At 38.4% G+C, this 10,090-nt stretch overlaps 2 non-coding genes across 2 annotated transcripts; one reads left to right on the forward strand and one right to left on the reverse strand.

The window, feature by feature from the left end:
* Positions 1-1,296: 1,296 nt before the first annotated feature.
* Trnaq-cug lies at positions 1,297-1,368 on the reverse strand. The gene has a single exon. It is a non-coding gene; the product is annotated as a tRNA-Gln (tRNA).
* Positions 1,369-9,781: 8,413 nt separating this feature from the next.
* Trnaq-cug lies at positions 9,782-9,853 on the forward strand. The gene has a single exon. It is a non-coding gene; the product is annotated as a tRNA-Gln (tRNA).
* Positions 9,854-10,090: the final 237 nt, after the last annotated feature.

Here is a 10,090-nt window from a genome sequence, read left to right on the forward strand (position 1 = left end):
ATTTAGTAAATTGCCCACGTACAGTATGCGTGCCAGTTTACAGTGACACAGTAAAACAAACGTAAAAAATACGAATAAATTCAAGCGTAATAAATTTACAAAAATTACAATGCAATAAAAAATAATGATATTAACCTTAAGACTTTCCATTCAGTTGGGAAAAAGCATTCAGGTAAAAGTAAATTTTGTTTGAAATAGAAACACTGCCATCAAGTTCCCACGGAAAACTTCGAAAGATTCACTGACCACGGGCTTGTCTTGGTCTTTTTTAAGCGGATTGAGAAATTCGCGTCTTCACGGGTGAACTTCGATTGAGTCATGATAGAGCGCAGCATCATCGCTGAGCTTGATAATGCGTTTGGGCGCCTGAGTGGTGATGCATATTTTGACTGATAATCTTGATATGTTTTTTTCTTGAGAGATGGTATATGATAACGCATATTTATTTCACATAAATAACGAACATTATTACGCATATTCAGGTAAAAGTAAATTTTACAGTACATAGGCACGAAGAAAATAAGGGACTATCCGTACTGAAATCAATTCAAGGTTAAGCCACTTATGCTTAGTTATCTGAGAGAGAATGTATGTACATTTATTCTAGATGCTAAAACCATGGATGTAGAAGAAATGGCAAGTATTGTTGAGCGGAACTGTGAATTTTCCAATCACTTCGTTATCTGCGACTGATACTCATCAGTAACGGTGGTTCAATTATTTTAGATTATTTTTACTGTACTTCAAAATTTAAGATTATTTGACATTCACTAATGCTCCATTATATAAATTTTTCATGGATTAAATACACTATGTTGCCGTAATTATGCACCTGTGAGTAATTACATAGTAATTATTGATATTTATAAAGAACGTATGCTCTTTGCTCTTTATAATTATATTTTGATGTTAATTAATCAATGCAAGCTAAGTTTTACGTCAAATGCATGATTCCGCTCATAAATGATAGGATTAAAATTCATTTTTTAAATGTGACTTCCTTAGAAAATACTCATATCGCTGGCTCATTGAGTATCGATTAGAGATTATTTATCACTTGTCACTGAAAAATGCAAGAAAATATTATTCAGGATGACCTTTTCTTTCGATATCTACGATCAACGAAGAGCATGGTAAATATAAAAGAAAATCCCAAAAAATCTTTATTCCCCCGTATTACTCTTTTATTAAGCGAATATTGGTTCCAAAATGACGCTAGGCACCGATAGTGAAAAAGTCATTGCTTAAAATTAAAACTGGTTACGCACAAAGCACGTTCAGCAAGGGAAAAAAGTTAGGTCCCACCGAGATTTGAACTCGGATCGCTGGATTCAGAGTCCAGAGTGCTAACCATTACACCATGGGACCTCGTTGTGGCGGGAGGCTGGCGTTGCGGTGCAGATTTGTAGGACGACGCCTTTCAATCTGTACTTCGCGTTTCGTCGTGGCATCTGAAGTTTCTCGAATTTCCACGCGAGAACTGTTAATTTTGATGGTATTATACCCGAAGTTTGCTCGGCCGTAATTCACATCGCTAATTGGAAGAGGCCTTGAGTTTGGAATCGAATTCCTTATGCCACACTTCAGTGGTAAGATTTTTGTGCCTAGGTGAGCTAAAGGAGAAGAGAGTCAGGATCTTAATGAACTTCTCAACGAAGACAATTCTTTTTCCTTATCCCTTCAACAAAATTATAGAATTACAATTCACACATGGGTAAAAAATATGATGTTTGAGTGTTTAATTAAGTAGTTACGTTAGTATTACCATTCATATTTTAAGATACCGCCCGCGCAAGGTCGGGTTTTCATGAAAAGAGGCGTTAGAGTAATTCACGTATGTGGCCCTTTCACCTTCCATTTTTAAGTTTATAAATTATATGAGAGATAGTTAAATATATTACTTCTGAGTTATGCATAGCAATACATTAAATGAAGCACTTTGTGGTTGGTAATCGCCCTTACAAAAATTAATAGTAATTCTGGTTTCAGCCACTGAAAAAGGGACGTGCCGTGCGATGAAACAGGGATGTGATCCATTGCAGAAAATAATGTCGTGAAATTGTCACTTTCTCCGTGTTCATTGGAGCAATCTGTGGAATTAGATTTTCTTTTTCTCTTGTCTTGACCTCTTTACATTAATGATCAAAAATTCCTGAAGCATAAGTCATATGATGCAAAACGTTTTTGCCAATGTTTCGGTTTATTTTAAAACCTTTCTCAGGGTTATGAATGAAAAAATGAGAGTGCAATAAAATACAATAATATACAATATAAAATTATTAAAAGATGTAATAAAAACGGCCTAAGTTAGTTAATAGCTTAGTTATCAATAAACAAATATGTGCAAAAATATGATATGTCAAAATTTCTTGTGTATTCCCTTCTCATTTAAAAAATTATATTATTGTATAAAAACTGTTTTGTAACCTTTATTTATGTATCAATATTTTATATTATTGTATTTTATTTTACTCTCATTTTTTCATTTATAGCCCTGAGGATTTTAAAATAAACCGAAACGTTGGCAAAAAAAAACTTAAATGACCTATACTCCAGGAGTTTTTTATCATTATCTCTGGAATTTTCATGGAAAGGGTAGTATAAAAATGATCGTTAGATACGGGCTTTAATTAACTAATGCTTTCACTCTGCTAATTAGGTAAGTAACAGTAACTTTCGCCCTTTTATTGGAACCGTTCAGTCTCCAATGCAGTATTTAACGTGTCAATACTAGGATTCGTGAATGCACAGAGAGCAGAGAAAATTTTTGCCCGCAGTCCCCCATCCCTTACCGATGTTTCCTACCGAAGTATTTCGCGCCTCACGTGAAAGGGGATGGGGTAACGACTTCCTCAGAGAGGTAGACGTTTCGTCATTATCATAACGACCTTTAGGGTCGTTCGGTGGAATGTTCCCTTGGGGGGGAGGGAATCGCTATGCTTCTTTTTCCACCTTTATTCACTGCCGCCTCCATTTTCTCTCGTTATCTCTTTCCTCGTCTTCATCCAGCCTTCACATCGGTTCCTCTCACAATATCCACAGTCACCGTTCGTCCCTCAGGCCACTCAACACGCTTCCCCTGGTATTCTCTCCTGTCGTATCCATTAAGGCCGTTTCACTCGAGATAATGCTCAGGTAGTTGCGAAAAGCAATAAAATTGAAGTAAAAACATTTTTAAAAATGCTTTTTAAAAAATGGTAGGTAATTTACGAAAAAGAAAAAAATTGCTTGTCATCACTTGGAAAATAAATCAAGGCTACTGATTATTTTGATTAGAAACGAATTTAGAAGAACCTGATAGGTGAGTACGTATTGGCACGCATATTGACATCTATACCTAATCAGCACTCACGCTGTATTATCCGAGTGATAAAAAACTTAATTAATTAATTTAAGTGCATTTAATGGTACTTTGGAAAAACATGTTTTTTTCAAAATAATTTTTTATTTTATTTTTATTGTCGACTTTTGAGGGTTGAATCGCCTAATCGATTGAACCAGTTCTGTTAAACAAATTTCTTTAAAAACATTTAAAACTGAAGCCATCTGTTGATAAAATTTAATGATTTTTTCATGTGGAAATTTAGTTAATTAATTATAGTATAATACGAGAAAATTTCAAGCGCCTGATTATTGAATATTGTATTGTCATCAGAAACAAGCAAGCGTGCAAAATTTCAAGCCAAACCGACCATTGGAGGTGGGTTAAAGTAGTGCTAGAATTGATGCTAAGATACGCTTACACATGGGAATAATAAGTAAAAGCACCCAGGTAACAATATTCAGTGATTGAATGGCGCCACGTAACAGCGTCGTACAAAGGAATCGTATGAGGACCACGATATGGTCTATGGTGTCTTCGTGTCTGCCCCAAATACTCCATTTCTGTTAATTTTTTCATCCATTATCATGTGAAATATTTTATATAATCATTTTTATTTCCATTCAACGATGATAATTTATAGCATAATTGCAAGTTAGGTTTCGCACAATTAGATATATTAAATTTCGCTATTTTTCCGATCTTATTTTTTTATATTCGCGTCAAAATCCTTCTCCGCGGTGAGATCGCCTTTTTCAGCGTGAAGCGTCCTCTCTCGCGTTATAGCATGGAGACGTCCTCCGCACCGCACCCACGCAACAATCGCACTGCCGAAGACGACCGAGCTTGTCCCAGTCTCCCTTACCCATCCCCCACATAACCCGACCGCCGTCCTTGCAATCCTGCGCCCTTCAACCCTTTCTTCCCACCCCCTCCCCCTGCCTTTATTGCTTCAGCCTCCCTCTTTCATCCCCCCCTCCCACTCCAGTCGAAGCCCCGCCGCCGACGACGTGTATATAAAAACGAATCGGGTCGATTTTGGCGGGAAACGCTCCCTCCCCTCCCCTAGTCTCCCCGCCCGACAACCACTAGCCTCGTCTCGTTTTCCCGCCCAAGCCGGCCGGCGGCGCGGCGGGCGTATCTCGCTGGCACGGCGCCAAGGCGGGAAAATTCTCCATCGACCCGTCTCTGAAGACGTCTGCTGTGCTACGTCACCGCCATCCTCTCTCTCCTCCGGGAGAAGCGGCACAAGAAAGGGTAGCGGCGAAGTGAGCAACCACTCACTCGCTCCTCCAAAGCCTTTTCCTTCCTTCACCTCGTCCTTATTTTTTTAAATTTATTTTTTCCATCTTTTTTTTGCCTCGAGAGGCCACTCCCGTCTTTCTGCAGTGCTCTCCTCTGCTGGTGAAACCTTTTTTGGTCTTTTTTTTACTTGTCAGAACGTTCAAATTGCGTTTTAAACGTTATCACTCGCTGTATGTGGTATTTAAAAATTGTTTTGTTTAGAGGTAGGTTCAAAATCAAGTGGAAACCAAAATCAAATCAAGTGAAACTTCCTAGTATAGTAAAGAGACAGCCTATACCAGTGGCGCTGCGAGGGGGTGTTTGGGGGATAAAACCCCCCAGAACTCGGAGAACTTTTGAAGTTTAATCCATTTCACTTAATTGGATTACTATTACTTGTAGAATGTTGTTAATGTTAATATATCATCCCTCAGAAGGCCGCAAAACTCACCATTTTGAACCATTTATATGAAAGTTTTTTCTAGGGGAGGGCCCCCACATCTCCTGCTTACCTTGGTGGTTATTCCACACCCTCAGACACTAGTGTTTTGCGCGTAAAAAAAACCCTAACCTTAATTCCTAGGTGCGCCCCTATACAATTAGAAAAATATCGCAATACAGCTTAAAAAGGATCATTCTTTGTAATGCTATTACCTGCTACTGGTATCGAATTTTTTTATGAAAGCGGCTCTGAAACAGTAATTTTTCAAAGAGTCCAGAAATCAAAAAGGAAACGGAACTTGTGAATGAAAGTCGCACAGTGCCAAAATTGTGTAATTGGAACAACAGAGTAAAATTATGAGAATTAAGACACGATTGTGAGCCTTACCTCTAAGTAAATCGTAGATCAGTTAAAAGGAAATGCTTTGTGAATGAATAGAAATTGTACGCTCCAAATTATAGGTAAAGGAAGTAAAACGTAACGTGAATATAGCCATTTTCTACTATCTAACTATCCCTAGCTTTATATAACCCAATGATGTCTACCCCTATGCTTGGACACACCCACATTTCTAATACCTTGCTAAATCAAGCATGCCTTTACATTTCAAATTTTGACGCAATGAATTCTTTCAACCAAATTGCATAGGTGCTTGATTCTTATGTGGATTTTAAAACCAGAAAATTTTCCAGGACGTTCCGCGATTTCATCCATCATTCTTGAGTATTCAGGTAATTTAAATTAGGCAGCGCAATGACATGAAACTCATATCATCATTTGTCAAATAGAATCGACTATAGCTTCGCTGTATCAAATAGAATCGACTATAGCTTCGCTAGCTAATAGCTTAAATATTCGCTACTAGCTCTCGGCAATTACTCTAAGGGTTCTTAATGACCATATATGCGTGACTCCGATTAAGAAAACGCTATCCTTGGATGAAAAAGAAAAAGTGAAATAGGTTGGTTGGCGCCATAAAACTACAAACCACCATCACAGTAAATGGTAAATTGTATAAATATATGGCAACTATAAGGCATTATACATAAATTTAAATGCATAAAATATATTGCTTACGGTGATATATAAGCTTAATGCCAACAAAATGATAAGTGAAATCAGGAAATACCCAGCAATGCCAATGATTTGTCTATTTGGTTCCTCAGGTGACTGCTTGGTATCCTTGGACCTCTGCCTCCGAATTTGGCCGATAGTTGGCGTCTGACTTGTCTGAATTCTCAAATAGTGGGAGTACGAATACATATTACAAAAGAGGATCCTCAAGTCGGCCTCTAAATGTGTTGTCAACCACCGCGCATTTAAATGTGTTACAAAAGTCGCCACTCGCGTCGCTAACGGACTAATTTATCCGAGTTTCACGGAAAAAAGGTAAAATTAGGGGTGTCGACCGAAATTTACATACATTCCGATTCGTAACTCTTCAATGCTATTCCTCGCATTTGCAATCCCCGTGCTGCAAAATATTGTGAAAAGTGGATCGCATTGCACTCATCACATCATCGCGGACATTTTTGAAAACCGATTAAAATCCGACCGAAGTGTCAACAGAAATCACCCTTCTGTGGTATGGAATTGCCTCTCCTCTATGAAGTCCCCTTGAGAGGGAGTCTCAAGGGCGTACCCAGGATCAAAACTAGGGGAGCCATGGTTGTTCAAGTTGTAGGTAAGATTTAAGCATGGAAAAGGTGAATGAAATCAGCATTTTAAGGAAACTGTAACAGATCCTTATTAGTTTTTTAAATTATTTGCTTGAAAAAATATTATTTTCCTTAAAGACATTTGCGATTTTTGCTTCTAAGGGGGAGAGGGGCAGCTGCCCCCTCCTGCCCCTCGCTGGGTACGCCCATGCTCCAAGTCGCTACTCATTATCAAGGCTTGGTTACACGGTACATCAACACGTACGAGTTAATGTACGTTTGCGTGAGTGATTTTGATGGGCCGGAACGGAATATGTACGAATGCATGAACCAAATTAGAACAGGTTCTATTTTCTGTACATGCATTCGCAAAAGTTGGGTGGTTACACGGTGCATTTTGGCGTTCATTCTCGCGTTCATACATTTAGCCATTAAACCGTACGCATTAATGTATCGTGTAACCATGACTTCAGAGATGCTACTCTCCAGACCTTCGCGATCTCCCGCCAATTTTTTCTCCTCCCCAGCTTCTCTTCAACGCTCCCAGGCAGCGTTGTCGCGTACGTCATCTCGCGCTGGTCTCGTGGGTGTAAGTACACCAGTGCATACTGCGTACTCTGTTGGGGTAGTTAATCTCCGCGCACAGAGACCGCTCGTAACTCCTCCCCATCGCCTTTAAAAGCCCTCCCGCTGCATACACGACTCCTTTTCGGCTTTGGAGTGATTAAAGGCCTTTGCAACTTAGCGAGCTGGAAGGCGGATGGAGCGTGTTATCACGAAACGTCTTCTCAATGTTCTGTGTCCGAGGTTATCGAATTTCCCTCTTCGTTAAATTTCGTGACTTGTAGATTTCGAGTACATATGCGTGTCTGCACCGTGTGACGTGTCTCCCTAGTGGGATCTCCAAGGTGCGCAAAAATAGCCTCGAATAACCAATAGATCTTGTCAGTATGATATGTGAACTTCCACCAATCCTGAAAAGAATCTTGTTAAATCCAAAAAAATCCAGGATAAGAAACTTTCTTATTACTGCGGCATGTTGATTTGCATAAAAATATTGGGCATAATATTATATTTTCTATAAACATCTGCTACACAATCATTCAAATAAGAAAGACGCTGTATTTTTAGGAGGGCGCTAATAAGACCTCCTGGAACGCGCGCGACTGAATAGCGTAAACGAGTATACGTGTGTAACGGTGCCTTTGTTTTGTAAAAAAAATTGGTCATTATCTCGTCCTTTCACTCAGGTTTTCAATTCTCACTTCAACAGACTTACGGACAGTGAATACATCAGTGGCTCGAATCTGTGAGAATTGAAGAAAAAATATTTGTGTAAAAACTACGCAGGTGATTTACTAAAGCTCATATTCCTCCTGGATTTCGAATAAATGTTTTCTCTTCGTTTCGCAGGAATAAATGTGATGGATTCTGTTTTTTTTCGTTTAGGTAATAGTGAGAAGTAATATCGAAGACATTGAGAACATGAGTGGAGGAATCTGATCCGAAAAAAACTGAAGGTGAAGTTTAGAGAAAAATGAGAAACAAATACTGGTTCTTGCACTCAGAGATTAAAAAGTAAGTTTTCATAACCCGTGGAAGGTTACTCACGAATTCCATCGGGTCAGGTTTTCCAACTCTATCTCGGCCGACGTTTCGGTGTACGAGTTGTCCATCATCATCAGGGCATGATGAGGATGGATAACTCGAACATCGAAGCGTCGGCCGAGATGGAGTTGAAGAATCTGACCCGGTGGAATTCGTGAGTAACCGTCCACAATTCTTTTCGCCGAGAAAGCCTGCGATCATTCTTCATTTTTCATAAATATCTAATTTTTATAGTAGCTAATCGGAATAATTAAAATTGACGTCTAAAATCGTTTCCGGCTTAATTTTGTGGAATAATGACATATCCATGATTAAAGCACAAATGGTAATATCCACACTATTTTATTTATCACTTTACCGACCATGGTTTCGACAAATGAAACCTTGAAAATGACACCAAGTGTCGAAACCTTGGTCGGTTAAGTGATAAATAAAATAGTATGGATATTACCATTTGTGCTTTAATCATGAATTAAAATTGAGTTGCAAGATTTAACCCTAACATGATGACTAGCAATAAAACGAGTTCATGAAATTGTTATGAAATACCAATGCCTGGTGATAAAGAGGAGGAAGGGCTTCATGTGTTTGTGGAAATTTGATTTTTGCAAAAATTAGTCATTTTTTGCTTTTTACACTCAGGTCTTCAATTTCTCTACTCACTGCTGAGTGCCTATGATTATTAAACTTTTCTTGAGCCTCCCTCTGGATTAAATACTTTTATTTTTACCGGAAGTATTGTAAGAATATCCAAGGATACCTAAACATATAGAAGTTTTCCGTCGTCGCGGCGTTGGTGATTACGGGGTAGAGCCCTCGCCTGCCAATGTATTTTCAAGACAAAATTTTTTATTTTACTCAATATTTCACCTATTAAAATTCACTAAAATTACAAATAATTTAAAAAGTGTTCTATCAGTTTTATTTTTTGATTCGGGGTAAACTGTAGGACTAAATAATTTTTAATCATTTTCGTTAATTAACAACAAAATATGCGTTCTAAAAATACGCCAAATTCAGAGTAATAATCTCTATTAATTTTTTCAACTTATTGTGGGAGATGAGAACTTTAGATGTAGTAGTTTTCCCTATGTTGAGTTACAAAGTTCATGAAGTAGACAAAACGGCTAAGTTTACGGTGCGCAGAGTCTTGAATTCGGAGTCTACGGATTGTACTGGCGAGACTACATTTTTTATTTTTCATGAAACAAAAAATAAATCAGAATTTATAATAAAATTATCTTTATAATGACGTACTTTTCATTATTATGGCATGCACTAAAGCCGAGATATAAATTTGCAAAGTACAGAGGCACATCATTTTGACGCCTTGAGTAATCTTGAATTCCACACTACATCGTGTTCGCTGTGTGTAAGGAGAAAACAAGGAGAAAAGGTGAAAAATCGAGAGCAAACGGCACCATATTGCGATAACCTAGAATAAACAGCGACGACTGGTTTTCATGAGGTCCCATGGTGTAATGGTTAGCACTCTGGACTCTGAATCCAGCGATCCGAGTTCAAATCTCGGTGGGACCTATATTTTTTTCCAGCAAGTCCTCGCCTTACAAACCGAAGTTCCCTGGTTCGAGTCCCTCCTGAGTAGGTAGTCCCCATCCAGGACAAGAATGTTTGTGATTGTATTGTTGATTTCTTATAGTAAAAGCCTCAACTGTTCTGTTTTCGGGGAAGGGAAGAATAGTAAATAAATAAAGATGTCTTAGTTGGCTCGTCAAAAGAGATTATTACGTACATTACAGTGGGGTATGCAGATCC

The sequence above is a fragment of the Ischnura elegans genome, chromosome 8 (assembly GCF_921293095.1).
Source record: "Ischnura elegans chromosome 8, ioIscEleg1.1, whole genome shotgun sequence".
Taxonomy (NCBI): Eukaryota; Metazoa; Arthropoda; class Insecta; order Odonata; family Coenagrionidae; genus Ischnura; species Ischnura elegans.